Below are 15,782 nucleotides of genomic sequence, written 5' to 3'. Positions count from 1 at the left end.
TATCTGTGCCAAACACTAGTCTATATATGGTATGGGCCAGCTGGACATATATACCCGTTTATTTAAATGCCTTAAATCAGTACATAAGCGAAATTGACCATTTGGTTTCAAGACTGTGCAAACTGTGCACCGTACGTATAATACCCTCTTGATGATTTCCGATAGCGACTTGTAAGCTGCCAGCAGAAGTCGGTATTGTTTGACATATACAGGAGGTGCATCAGGATCTGTCTGGATTCTTGCAATATGTAGGTCAGTTACCCCACAGTCATAAGAATCCTTAGCAAACATGTCTTGGAAGTCTGTAAAGAGTCCTTTTAGCTGATGACGCTTCAAATGATCAGAGCATGCATCAGCCACAGAGACCTGCTCTTCCACCCTTTCCTGAAATTCAGGGAAAATTTCAGGTTGACTTAACTCATAAGTTTCTTCAAGCTTAGTTGTTAAGTTGCCTTTAGGTTCGCTTATGTTTTCCTGTTGCTGTTGGTATGACTCATACGCCATTGATCTCATGCTTAAAAACCAGGGATGACTCTTCAATATGACAATCACCTTCTTCAGAACAGAAAGGATAAACAGAATGAATGTTGAATAACCTGAGGGGGGAGGTCAAGAGCAGTGGATAAGGAGATTCATGCGTTACAAACCAATGTAGCCCGAAAAATTTTAATCCCAATAATTCAAAAAATTCCATTAGCCCCAATAACTCAATAACTACAATAAGCCCCATTAACTCAAAAAATACCGTTAGCCCCAATAACTTAAATAACAACGTTAGACGCAATAACGCAAAAAATCCCATTAGCCCCAATAACTTAAATAATAACGTTAGACCCAATAACTCAAAAAATCCCATTAGCCCCAATAACTTAAATAGTACAATTAGCCCTTATAACTCAAATAATAACATTAACCCCAATAACTCTGAAAATCCCATTAGTGAGACTATATGTGTAAAACTTAATGGAAATGTAAAGTGTATGTTCACAAATGCCAGAAGCCTAGCAAATAAAATGGGGGAGCTTGAGGCCTTGATACTTGAGGAACATATTGATATAGTTGGGGTCACTGAGACATGGCTGGACTCCTCGCATGACTGGGCTGTTAATCTGCAGAGGTTTACATTGTTTCGCAAGGATAGAATGAACAGAAAAGGTGGTGGAGTCTGTCTGTATGTAAGAAGTGGTATGAAAGTCAATGTGAACGATGCCATAGTGTGTAATGATTCTGAGGAGGTGGAATCACTGTGGGTAGAATACTGAAAAAATAATATTTGGTGTAATCTACAGACCCCCTAATATCACTGAAGAGATAGAAGGTCGGCTGTATAAATAAATAGAGAGGGCCGCCCGGGCAGGTACAGTGGTAATAATGGGAGATTTTAACTATCCAGATATAGATTGGGGCCAGGGGATGGCTAAAACTACAAAGGGGAGAAAATTCCTAAATTTATTGCAGGATAATTTTATGGGCCAGTTTGTGGAGGACCCAACAAGAAGTGATGCCTTGTTGGATCTGATCATTTCCAACAACGCAGAGCTGATTGGTAATGTAACTGTGCGGGAAAACCTTGGTAATAGCGACCACAATATAGTTACTTTTGACTTAAAATGTAGAAAACAAAGACAGACGGGGAAAGCAAAAACATATAACTTTAAAAAGGCAAATTTCCCTGGGCTGAGAGCTGCACTACAGGGCATAGACTGGGGGGAGGTGTTCTCAAATACTGATACAGAAGGTAAATGGGACATCTTTAAATCAACTCTAAATAACTATACAGCTAAATATATACCAAAGGGGAACAAATATAAACGATTAAAACTAAATCCTACATGGCTGACAAATGAGGTTAAAAGAGCAATAAGCAACAAAAAAATAGCCTTCAAAAAATTCAAATCTGATGGGTCAGCTATAACAATTAAACAGTACAAGGAGCTTAATAAAATCTGTAAAAATGTAATAAAAACAGCAAAAATTTAAAATGAGAGACAGGTGGCCAAAAAAAGCAAAACTAATCCTAAATATTTTTTTAGATATATAAATACAAAAAAACCAAGGACAGAGCATGTAGGACCCCTTAATAATGATAATGGGGAGGTTGTCACAGCCGATCAAGAGAAGGCGGAGCTACTGAATGGGTTCTTTAGTTCTGTATATACTATGGAAGAAGGAGCTGACATTGGCCAGGTCAGTGCTGGTAACACATCATATAATGTATTGAACTGGCTTAATGTAGAGATGTTACAAGGTAAGTTAAGTAAAGTAAATGTAAGCAAATCTCCAGGGCCGGATGGACTACACCCAAGAGTTCCTAGAGAGGTAAGTTCAGTAATATCTGTATCCTTGTTCATGATATTTAGAGATTCTCTGGTGTCTGGTATTGTGCCAAGGGACTGGCGCAAAGCTAATGTGGTACCAATCTTCAAGAAGGGCTCTAGGTCTTCTCCAGGCAATTATAGACCTGTAAGTCTAACGTGCATTGTGGGTAAATTGTTTGAAGGACTTATAAGGGATTAAATACAGGAATTCATAGGGGATAATAGTATTATAAGTGATAGCCAGCATGGGTTTACTAAGGATAGAAGTTGTCAAACCAATCTAATTTGCTTTTATGAAGAGGTGAGTAGAAGCCTTGACAGAGGAATGGCTGTGGATATAGTGTTTCTGGATTTTGCCAAAGCATTTGATACTGTCCCTCACAGACGTCTGACAGGTAAGTTAAGGTCCTTGGGCTTGGAAACTTTAGTTTGTAACTGGATTGAACACTGGCTCATGGATCGTACCCAGAGAGTGGTGGTCAATGATTCGTACTCTGATTGGTCCCCGGTTATTAGTGGTGTACCCCAAGGTTCAGTACTGGGCCCGCTGCTGTTTAATTTATTTATCAATGATATAGAGGATGGTATTAACAGCTCTGTTTCTATCTTTGCAGATGACACCAAGCTTTGTAGCACGGTACAGTCTATAGAGGATGTGCATAAGTTACAAGATGACTTGGATAGACTAAGTGCCTGGGCATCCACTTGGCAAATGAGGTTCAATGTGGATAAATGTAAAGTTATGCATCTGGGTACTAATAACCTGCATGCATCGTATGTCTTAGGGGGGATTAAACTGGCAGAGTCACTGGTAGAGAAGGATCTGGGTGTATTTGTAGATCACAGACTACAGAATAGCATGCAATGTCAGGCTGCTGCTTCCAAAGCCGACAGGATATTGTCATGTGTCAAAAGAGGCATGGACTCAAGGGACAGGGACATAATACTCCCCCTTTATAAAGCATTGGTACGGCCTCACCTGGAATATGCTGTTCAGTTTTGGTCGCCTGTTCATAAAAGGGACACTGCGGAGTTGGAAAGGGTGCAGAGACGCGCGACTAAACTAATATGGGGCATGGAACATCTTAGCTATGAGGAGCGATTAAAGGAGTTACAATTGTTTAGTCTTGAGAAGAGACGTTTAAGGGGGGATATGATAAACGTATATAAGTATATAAATGGCCCATACAAAAAATATGGAGAAAAACTGTTCCAGGTTAAACCCCCCCAAAGGACGAGGGGGCACTCCCTCCGTCTGGAGAAGAATAGGTTTAGTCTAAAGGGGCGACACGCCTTCTTTATCGTGAGGACTGTGAATTTATGGAACGGTCTACCTCAGGAACTGGTCACAGCAGGAACAATTAACAGCTTTAAAACAGGGTTAGATACATTCCTGGAACAAAATAACATTAATGCTTATGCAGAATTATAAAACTACATCCCTTTCCCTTATCCCCTTACACCCTTCCCTTCAATTCCCTGGTTGGACTTGATGGACGTATGTCTTTTTTCAACCATACTATGTAACCCTTCTGGAGTAGAGGATGTCGTGCGGTAATATATCAATTATGAATTATGGTCAAAAAAAATTCTAATTCAGAAAAATAAAAAATTATTAAAATGATTAAACACATAAAAATTATGACCTGGTGAATTATATACAAAGTTAATCAATACAATTCACATCTGAGTCCGACTATTTCCTCAGATATCAACAAGTTCTTTTTAAGACGAGATGACATTAACTCTTAAGGATGTAGTTTTTCAATATACAATAATACACAGGTATTATAAAGTATGCAGATTTATTGGTTATAAGATTGTAAACATAAATGAGTAATAAACACAATGATATATGCAAATGAATATCAATTAGATATTAGTAAACAGTACAAGTTTGTTAATTGACTACATATAAGTAGAACAATATATGTGAGTAGTGAGTAACTTGTTAAAATAAAACAAAAGCTACTAGGTTAGGAATATCATATAAGAAAAAGGTTACATATCACTCTATCCAGAGGAAACTCATGATATCAAGATGGGCGATATCTAATCATAGACATATCAATATGGAATGCTAAATACACTCCCCACCCCCTTCTAACCAACTACAAATCACATAACTCTATAAATGGGGAAATCTATAAGGATATAAACATGGAAGAATACTTCTTCCCCATTTTGGACTATTTTCCATACATGATCTTGGTAAGACAAATAGCAGAGTTTTATGATCTCGCTAGACTATATTTTAGGAGGAAGAACTTGAAACAAGTTTCCTGTGTGGGAAATATACTTATAACACTTAGCTTGGCGAGTAGGAATTCTATCAATATGTATAAGCAATTATTTCATGCTTTGATAGATTATGAGTCTTGATTCTTCTGCAGGTAGAATGAAGTCTCACAATATCCTAAAACTATAACCTCAATATGGAGATAATTAATTATTTTATTTTATTAATTTATTCGCCAATCTAAATGGTATAATTCCATCCAAATCATCCAAATTGGTCTTAATTAAATGGAATACCATTTTTGTGTCTCTTACCAAGTCTATGTAAGAACCCCGCTGTCACGATGCCGGCTGGCAGGTAGTGGATCCTCTGTGCCAGAGAGGGATTGGCGTGGACCGTGCTAGAGGATCGGTTCTAAGTCACTACTGGTTTTCACCAGAGCCCGCCGCAAAGCGGGATGGTCTTGCTGCGGCGGTAGTGACCAGGTCGTATCCCCTAGCAACGGCTCAACCTCTCTGGCTGCTGAAGATAGGCGCGGTACAAGGGAGTAGACAGAAGCAAGGTCGGACGTAGCAGAAGGTCGGGGCAGGCAGCAAGGATCGTAGTCAGGGGCAACGGCAGAAGGTCTGGAATCACAGGCAAGGAACACACAAGGAACGCTTTCACTGGCACTAGGGCAACAAGATCCGGCGAGGGAGTGAAGGGGAAGTGAGGTGATATAGGGAAGTGCACAGGTGTAAACACTAATTGGAACCACTGCACCAATCAGCGGTGCAGTGGCCCTTTAAATCGCAAAGACCCGGCGCGCGCGCGCCCTAGGGAGCGGGGCCGCGCGCGCCGGGACAGAACTGACGGGGAGCGAGTAAGGTACGGGAGCCGGGGTGCGCATCGCGAGCGGGCGCTACCCGCATCGCGAATCGCATCCCGGCCGGAGGTGGTAACGCAGCGCCCCGGGTCCGTGGAACCGACCGGGGCGCTGCAGTGAGGGAAGTGTAGCGAGCGCTCCGGGGAGGAGCGGGGACCCGGAGCGCTCGGCGTAACAGTACCCCCCCCCTTGGGTCTCCCCCTCTTCTTGGGGCCTGAGAACCTGAGGATCAGACTTTTGTCCAGGATATTGTCCTCAGGTTCCCAGGACCTCTCTTCTGGACCACAACCCTCCCAATCCACTAAAAAAAAAGTTCTTCCCCTGACCTTTTTAGAGGCCAAAATCTCTTTGACAGAGAAGATGTCCGAGGAGCCGGAAACAGGAGTGGGAGGAACAGATTTAGGAGAAAAACGGTTGAGGATGAGAGGTTTAAGAAGAGAGACGTGAAAGGCATTAGGGATACGAAGAGAAGGAGGAAGAAGAAGTTTGTAAGAGACAGGATTAATTTGACACAAAACTTTAAAAGGACCAAGATAGCGTGGTCCCAACTTATAGCTCGGGACACGGAAACGGACATATTTAGCGGAGAGCCATACCTTGTCTCCAGGGGAAAAAATGGGAGGAGCTCTTCTTTTCTTATCTGCGAATCTCTTCATGCGAGAAGAAGCCTGTAAGAGAGAATTTTGGGTCTCTTTCCATATGGTGGAAAGATCACGAGAAATTTCATCCACAGCGGGCAGACCAGAGGGCAAGGGGGTAGGGAGGGGGGGAAGAGGGTGACGGCCGTACACCACGAAAAACGGAGATTTGGAGGAAGATTCAGAGATTCTGAAATTATACGAGAATTCGGCCCAAGGTAGAAGATCTGCCCAGTCATCCTGGCGGGAGGAAACAAAATGTCGTAAATAGTCACCCAAGATCTGGTTAATTCTCTCTACTTGTCCATTGGATTGAGGATGGTATGCAGAAGAAAAATTTAATTTAATCTTGAGTTGTTTACAGAGAGCCCTCCAGAATTTAGACACAAATTGGACGCCTCTATCCGAGACGATCTGTGTAGGCAACCCGTGAAGACGAAAAATGTGTACAAAAAATTGTTTAGCCAACTGAGGCGCTGAAGGAAGACCAGGAAGAGGGATGAAATGTGCCATTTTGGAGAATCGATCAACGACCACCCAAATAACAGTGTTGCCATGGGATGGGGGTAAGTCAGTAATAAAATCCATACCAATCAGAGACCAAGGTTGTTCGGGGACAGGTAGAGGATGAAGAAAACCAGCGGGCTTCTGGCGAGGAGTCTTATCCCGGGCACAGATAGTGCAGGCTCGCACAAAGTCCACCACATCAGTCTCTAGAGTCGGCCACCAATAGAAGCGAGAGATGAGTTGCACAGATTTCTTGATGCCCGCATGACCTGCGAGATGGGATGAGTGACCCCATTTGAGGATCCCAAGGCGTTGGCGTGGAGAAACAAAGGTCTTTCCTGGAGGAGTTTGCCTGATGGAGGCTGGAGAAGTGGAAATCAGGCAGTCAGGAGGAATGATGTGTTGAGGAGAGAGTTCAATTTCAGAGGCATCTGAGGAACGAGAGAGAGCATCGGCCCTAATGTTTTTATCAGCAGGCCGAAAGTGAATTTCAAAATTAAATCGGGCAAAGAACAGAGACCACCTGGCCTGACGAGGATTCAGCCGTTGGGCAGACTGGAGGTAGGAGAGGTTCTTGTGATCGGTGTAAATAATAACTGGAAATCTTGATCCCTCCAGCAGATGCCTCCATTCCTCAAGTGCTAATTTAATGGCTAGAAGCTCTCGATCCCCGATGGAGTAGTTCCTCTCCGCCGGAGAGAAGGTCCTGGAAAAAAAACCACAAGTAACAGCATGCCCGGAAGAGTTTTTTTGTAGAAGGACAGCTCCAGCTCCCACTGAGGAGGCATCAACCTCCAATAGGAAGGGTTTAGATGGGTCAGGTCTGGAGAGCACGGGAGCCGAAGAAAAGGCAGACTTGAGTCGTTTAAAGGCGTCTTCCGCTTGAGGAGGCCAAGACTTGGGATCGGCATTTTTTTTTGTTAAAGCCACAATAGGAGCCACAATGGTAGAAAAATGTGGAATAAATTGCCTGTAATAATTGGCGAACCCCAAAAAACGTTGGATGGCACGGAGTCCGGAGGGGCGTGGCCAATCTAAGACGGCAGAGAGTTTATCTGGGTCCATTTGTAGTCCCTGGCTAGAGACCAAGTATCCTAGAAAAGGAAGAGATTGGCATTCAAACAGACATTTCTCTATTTTGGCATAGAGTTGATTATCACGAAGTCTCTGAAGAACCATACGGACATGCTGGCGGTGTTCTTCAAGATTGGCAGAAAAAATCAGGATATCGTCCAGATATACAACAACACAGGAGTATAGTAGATCACGAAAAATTTCATTAACAAAGTCTTGGAAGACGGCAGGGGCGTTGCATAGACCAAAGGGCATGACCAGATACTCAAAGTGTCCATCTCTGGTGTTAAATGCCGTTTTCCATTCATCCCCCTCTCTGATGCGGATGAGATTATAAGCACCTCTTAAGTCCAGTTTGGTAAAAATATGGGCACCTTGGAGACGATCAAAGAGTTCAGAGATGAGGGGTAGGGGGTAGCGGTTCTTAACCGTGATTTTATTAAGACCGCGGTAGTCAATGCAAGGACGTAGAGAGCCATCTTTTTTGGACACAAAGAAAAATCCGGCTCCGGCAGGAGAGGAGGATTTACGGATAAAGCCCTTTTTTAAATTTTCTTGGACGTATTCAGACATGGCAAGAGTCTCTGGGACGGACAGAGGATAGATTCTGCCCCGGGGTGGAGTAGTGCCCGGGAGGAGGTCAATGGGACAATCATAAGGCCTGTGAGGAGGTAGAGTCTCAGCTTGTTTTTTGCAAAAAACGTCCGCAAAGTCCATATAGGCCTTAGGGAGACCGGTTACATGAGGAAGCACAGGGACACGGCAAGGTTTACTGGGAACCGGTTTTAAGCAGTCCTTGGAACAAGAGGGCCCCCAACTCTTGATCTCCCCAGTGGACCAATCCAGGATTGGGGAATGGAGTTGAAGCCAGGGAAGTCCAAGAAGGATTTCAGAAGTGCAATTGGGGAGGACCAACAGTTCAATCCTCTCGTGATGAGATCCGATGCACATTAGAAGGGGCTCCGTGCGGAAACGTATAGTACAGTCCAATCTTTCATTGTTTACACAATTGATGTAGAGGGGTCTGGCGAGACTGGTCACCGGGATGTTGAACCTGTTGACGAGGGAGGCTAAGATGAAATTTCCTGCAGATCCAGAGTCCAAGAAGGCCACAGCAGAGAAGGAGAAGGCAGAGGCAGACATCCGCACAGGCACAGTAAGACGTGGAGAAGCAGAGTAGACATCAAGGACTGTCTCACCTTTGTGCGGAGTCAGCGGACGTCTTTCCAGGCGGGGAGGACGGATAGGACAATCCTTCAGGAAGTGTTCGGTACTAGCACAGTACAGGCAGAGATTCTCCATGCGGCGTCGTGTCCTCTCTTGGGGTGTCAGGCGAGACCGGTCGACCTGCATAGCCTCCACGGCGGGAGGCACAGGAACAGATTGCAGGGGACCAGAGGAGAGAGGAGCCGGGGAGAAGAAACGCCTCGTGCGAACAGAGTCCATATCCTGGCGGAGCTCCTGACGCCGTTCGGAAAAACGCATGTCAATGCGAGTGGCAAGATGGATGAGTTCATGTAGGTTAGCAGGGATTTCTCGTGCGGCCAGAACATCTTTAATGTTGCTGGATAGGCCTTTTTTAAAGGTCGCGCAGAGTGCCTCATTATTCCAGGATAATTCTGAAGCAAGGGTACGGAACTGTACGGCATACTCGCCAACGGAAGAATTACCCTGGACCAGGTTCAACAGGGCAGTCTCAGCAGAAGAGGCTCGGGCAGGTTCCTCAAAGACACTTCGAATTTCCGAGAAGAAGGAGTGTACAGAGGCAGTGACGGGGTCATTGCGGTCCCAGAGCGGTGTGGCCCAAGCCAGGGCTTTTCCAGACAGCAGGCTGACTACGAAAGCCACCTTAGACCTTTCAGTGGGGAACTGGTCCGACATCATCTCCAAGTGTAAAGAACATTGGGAAAGAAAGCCACGGCAAAACTTAGAGTCCCCATCAAATTTATCCGGCAAGGATAGTCGTATTCCAGAAGCGGCCACTCGCTGCGGAGGAGGTACAGGAGCTGGCGGAGGAGATGATTGCTGGAGCTGTGGTAGTAACTGTTGTAGCATAACAGTCAGTTGAGACAGCTGTTGGCCTTGTTGCGCAATCTGTTGTGACTGCTGGGCGACCACCGTGGTGAGGTCAGCGACAACTGGCAGAGGAACTTCAGCGGGATCCATGGCCGGATCTACTGTCACGATGCCGGCTGGCAGGTAGTGGATCCTCTGTGCCAGAGAGGGATTGGCGTGGACCGTGCTAGAGGATCGGTTCTAAGTCACTACTGGTTTTCACCAGAGCCCGCCGCAAAGCGGGATGGTCTTGCTGCGGCGGTAGTGACCAGGTCGTATCCCCTAGCAACGGCTCAACCTCTCTGGCTGCTGAAGATAGGCGCGGTACAAGGGAGTAGACAGAAGCAAGGTCGGACGTAGCAGAAGGTCGGGGCAGGCAGCAAGGATCGTAGTCAGGGGCAACGGCAGAAGGTCTGGAATCACAGGCAAGGAACACACAAGGAACGCTTTCACTGGCACTAGGGCAACAAGATCCGGCGAGGGAGTGAAGGGGAAGTGAGGTGATATAGGGAAGTGCACAGGTGTAAACACTAATTGGAACCACTGCACCAATCAGCGGTGCAGTGGCCCTTTAAATCGCAAAGACCCGGCGCGCGCGCGCCCTAGGGAGCGGGGCCGCGCGCGCCGGGACAGAACTGACGGGGAGCGAGTAAGGTACGGGAGCCGGGGTGCGCATCGCGAGCGGGCGCTACCCGCATCGCGAATCGCATCCCGGCCGGAGGTGGTAACGCAGCGCCCCGGGTCCGTGGAACCGACCGGGGCGCTGCAGTGAGGGAAGTGTAGCGAGCGCTCCGGGGAGGAGCGGGGACCCGGAGCGCTCGGCGTAACACCCGCTTCGGCTCTTAGGAACGCTGAACGTCATCTCATCATCATGGATAGCCATTGGTCTGGTACCGTGTAATCAGTCCGACTGCTGGGATCTCACATGGCTTTTCAACCTTGTTGGACCTCTTTCCTGTGTCTTTGTTTGTTCTTTTCAGCGTCAGTCCACCGTCTACAGTCCAGAGTTTACAGTATCTGGTTTAACAGACTTTTTTAATTAGTTAGACACACCCTCCTAAATTGGAATTCCCCAATGAATGTAGGTTGGGCGTGTACATATGGTAATGACTATGACATCACTATAATACCCAGAATGCATTGAGCATATCACCACAATGCCTTTCCTGTCAGTGTAATGTCAACTACCCATACACTAGGGGTTGCTATTGCCTAAGCAATTAGCATCTTTACCATTAAGGATTAACTGTCAATAACTGATCTTAAACCCACATTGCTCACTTGACAGATGGAGCCATAATTAACAAACAGGGATCATTTTTGACATCTATAAGCAATCAAAACCTGGATTCTCATAGACATCTTGGAGCCTACTAGACATTCAATTTATTGGAAAGATTAGAGTCCCATTGAGGTCTCTTTCACACAGACATGTGAATCTCTCTGTCTGTCTTATTTTGGTAATTGATTGTTAGTTACAATAAGTCTATACTTAAGACCTTTCCACCAGGTCTTAGGAATATAAACATTGAGCAATGCTTCCTATGAGAATTATATATAAGATAATAGATATGTACTGATGTCCTTTACAATTATAACAGTACATGACAATATCATATGTCCTACTGATTTCCTTATATATTTAAAGAACTAATGTTCATTCGGATGAGACATTTTACAGTTTCTTATCTCACCACCTTTTTCTCCATTCACCCCCCTTTACCTTGGGTGAATTGTAGTAGTTTTGCCTAGAGAGTGTAACTAGACCCCTTATCATCTGTCTTATCTAAACAGCCATAAATAACTAAGGAGACATCTAAGTATTTTCTCAGACTGGCACTTTTTGTAGAGATGAAACTTCAGAATTGTGGCCTACGTAGATTATACACAAAATGGCTGACATCATGCTTTTAAACATATTAAACATAGTGATTCATTTTGGGGTGTTAATTAGCACGACAAGGAAAAGTTTTGTTCCCCCATCTGTTCTTCTGTCATGTGCTCATCAGGAATAAGTACATTGACATCATTCTGGAATCCAAAGGTATAATATTCTGACTCCAAAGCTAGGCCAATTGTAGTACCCTTTAATATTGATATGTTATGAAGGGCCATATTATACAAAACCACATACAAAGGGTATTGTTTAATATTTACCATGGGATTATGTGGTACTTTAAGACCGAGTTGTTGCATCTTATTGGACAAACAAATCAAAGCATCAGCATTATTTTACTTCTGCCCCTTCTTTACCTGTATGGGAAGAAGAAACGTATTGCTCCCTTGAGGGATCTTTACCTCGTCAGCAACTATGATACTCACAACATAAGGCATTTGTTGTCCCCATCTTAGGTTCTGTTCCTCATCCAGGAATCCTTCTGGATCCCCTGGTAACCTGGTCCACAAGTTACCGTTGATCAGGTCGATCTGTATGGCAAATTGGTGTAAGAGGTCATTACCCACATACATCTGGTATTTTGGCTCTGTCAGCACCAGAAAAGAGTGCTCTGCCGTTTTGTTACCTAAAGAAAGAGATTAAAAAAACATTTTGCTACAACATTATGACTCATATAGTCACCATTCAGATCATGTACCCATTGTTCCTGTGGAGAAAGACATCATTTTAGGATTGGACATCTGTTTTAATAGGCTCAGGCTGATATAGCTGTCCATTAGAATTAGGATACCTACGAGGCTGTAATTCAAATTGCCTGTTGTTATTTGCCCTGGTTTCTGCTACCTGATGGTCTTGGGGTTTCCTAAACCTTCTATCACCAGGGATTTGGCTCTCACTGATATTGTACAATGCAGTAGCATTTGACACTAGGTTTTCTAGGGAAGCTTTAGGGTTAAAATCCATGGCTAAATTTAACCTAATGTGGACTGGCATTGCACCAAAGAAGAGTTGTTTAAAACCTTCTTTTTCCCAATTTGGAGACCTATATGCTAAACATAGGCATTTTTTAATATCGATGAGAACTCTCGGGGACTTTGGTTGGTCTCCGGGCGTCTCCGGGCTCACCGGCAGCTAGCATCTCAACATCGCGGAACAAGCTTACCACGGCTCGGTCCCTAATGTGTTTGCTATTATCTTGCTGCCAGCCCATAAATGAATACTATTCTCATCAGTTTGCAATTTTCCTCATAGTAACTAGGAATCATTTTTTGATCTGGTGGTGTGTCATCATCTAACACCTTGCCCTCCTTTTAGGGGGTTACGGTCTTTTATTTACAGGTCCCCCATTATCAGGGACTCTGTATTTGTCCTTTTTATCTGTATCTAGAGTCTTGGTTGGCTCATCTCACTTCTATCTAAATTGCGGGCATGAACACCCCTCAAGAGACGGATTGAAATTTTATTATTAATCTATGGTCATATATCTACCTACTTATCAGTCTTGTAGATTGTTGTTATCATACAACCATACTCTATTCTCTGTTTGTCAGTGACATATACCTATATCACACTGACAGTGACTGATATCTCATAAGACACCCACTCACCCATTGACGCTGCACTTATAATTATTATCTATGTGCTTTTACCATCTATGTCTTGTTATATCATTTTTCATGTTATCATTGCTCTCTGTATTTAATTATGGTATCCTCTCACTCCCTGATGAGCCCTGACACCCCAAGGGTGAAACGCGTTATCAAGAGAGGTCTACTGACTTGTTTAATGATTTATTGCCTATTGTCTATGTTCCCCGTCGCCATCCACACTTAGTATTAGGAGATTCCCACCTAGATAGGTAGGGTTTCTAGTGTAGGCACTCACCTGTATCCTCACCCTCCCATCCAAGCACATTCTTGTATATTATTTTATATTTAAATAAAATCTAGTTTTGATGCTATCAGGACCTAATTGGTGACTCTCTATGAATGTATATTTTGTGCCTCTCACCAAGGGACATTTATATCAGATTGGTCTTAGGGTGCCAGTTATCGTCCACCCATTTGGTGTAATTAGAACCTCGATCAGGTTTAGTCTCTTGTATGTCTGATGGTGATTTTTCTATAAGTTGATATGTGTGGGTTGGAAGACTTAGGAACTGATTACTATCAGACGAACCATCATCCTCACGGGTTACAGTGGTTTTAGGTCTGTCACCAGACAAGTCATAACTTATTGGTCGGGTAATTAGTTCCGTCTGTAGACGTTGTACCTGTGACTTAAGTGACTATGATTCCTGTTCAAGTGTAGTATTGTCAGACTGAAGCTGGTCATTGCAATTTTGTCAGTGACCGTCCCTTTTGTTGACTCTAAGTCCATATTTAACTTATCAATAAGACCTTGTAATTGACTTATGTGTTCGTTTTGTTTTCTTAACCGATTCCTGGCTACAAACGTGGTGTAAATAAGTAGTGGAGATAGGTGCACAATAAGACTTTCTTTACGTTTGCCTTTATCAGAGAGTGGTACATGTGTTGTATATTTTCGAATCCCAGTGCCTGGTGCTAATACATCATCACACTTTGACTCAGCACATGCCTTTAAGTTAGCTACCCATGCATCAACATCATACTTAAAATTCAACCTCTCATTTACATATTGAGTAACATCATAAATACATTTTTCAGGAGTGGAAGGCGTTTTTAATGGGTGGCTAAAGTTTCTCCGAAGCCCAAGTCACTGATCTTAGTACCTATACTGTCTACAAGTATAATCAACAAATTGCAATCACAGGATTATTAATGCAATATTAATTCCTAGTTCATAACAGATCTCAGCAGTGCCTCCATATGTCGTATAATTTATATGCGAGGAAGATAAAGTAATAAACATTATCTCTCAAAAATAAAAATATGAGCACCGCGGATAAAAAAAAATTAACCCCCTAAGGACCCGGGCTTTTTCCATTTTTTCTTTTTCAATTTTTCCTCCTTAACTTTAAAAAATCATAACTCTTTAAAATTCTCACCTAAAATTCTATATGATGGCTTATTTTTTGCATCACTAATTCTACTTTGTAATGACATTAGTCATTTTTCCCAAAAATCTACTGTGAAATGGGAAAAAAAATCAATGTGCGACAAAATTGATGAAAAAACACAATTTTGCAAGTTTTGGGGGCTTTCGTTTTTACGCAGTACATTTTTCGGCAAACATGACACCTTATCTTTATTCTGTAGGTCCATACGGTTAAAATGATACCCTACTTGTATAGGTTTGATTTTGTATCACTTCAGAAAAATATCATGAATACATGCAGGAAAATGTATACGTTTAAAATGGTCATATTCTGACCCCTATAACTTTTTTATTTTTCTGTGTTCAGGGCGCTATGAAGGCTCATTTTTTGCGCTTGATCTGAAGTTTTTAGCGGTACCATTTTTGTTCTGATCAGACTTTTGATCACTTTTTGTTCACTTTTTGGTGGTATAAAAAGTGATCAAAAAATGCGCTATTTTGTACTTTTGAATTTTTTTGCCTGTACGCCATTGAAAGTGCGGTTTAAAAAGCAGTATATTTTTATAATTCTGACATTTCAGCATGCGGCGATACCACATATGTTTATTTTTATTTACACTGTTTTTTTTTATTCTTGGAAATGCCGGGTGATTCAAACTTTTATTAGGGGAAGGGATAATTCAAAGGGTTAATGATTTTTTTTACACTTTTCTTATGCAATATTATAGCTCCTATAGGGGGCTATAACATTGCATTAACTGATCTTTAACACTGATTGATGCATCTCCATAGGAATGGATCAATCAGTGTTATCGGCGATTGATTGCTCAAGCCTGGATCTCATACTTGAAGCATTCATTTGGCGATCGGACAGCGCAGGAGAAGGTAAGAAGACCTCCGCCTGTGCTACAGCTGTTCTGGATGCCGCGATTATGACGCGGCGATCCCGAACAGCTCCCTGCGCTAGCCTGGCACTTTCACTTTTGTTTTTAGCCACGCGGCTCAGCTTTGAGGGCGCGGCTAAAAGGTTAATAGCGTGTGGCACCGTAATCGGTGCCGCGCGCTATTAGCGGCGGGTCCCGGCTTCACCATGACGCCGGGCCCGCCGCGATATGATGCGGGGTCGCCGTGTGACCCCCACGTTATATCGCAGGACCGGGACTCATGACGT

This window comes from Hyla sarda, chromosome 3 (genome assembly GCF_029499605.1).
Source record: "Hyla sarda isolate aHylSar1 chromosome 3, aHylSar1.hap1, whole genome shotgun sequence".
Classification (NCBI taxonomy): Eukaryota; Metazoa; Chordata; class Amphibia; order Anura; family Hylidae; genus Hyla; species Hyla sarda.
This window is presented reverse-complemented; position numbering follows the sequence as displayed.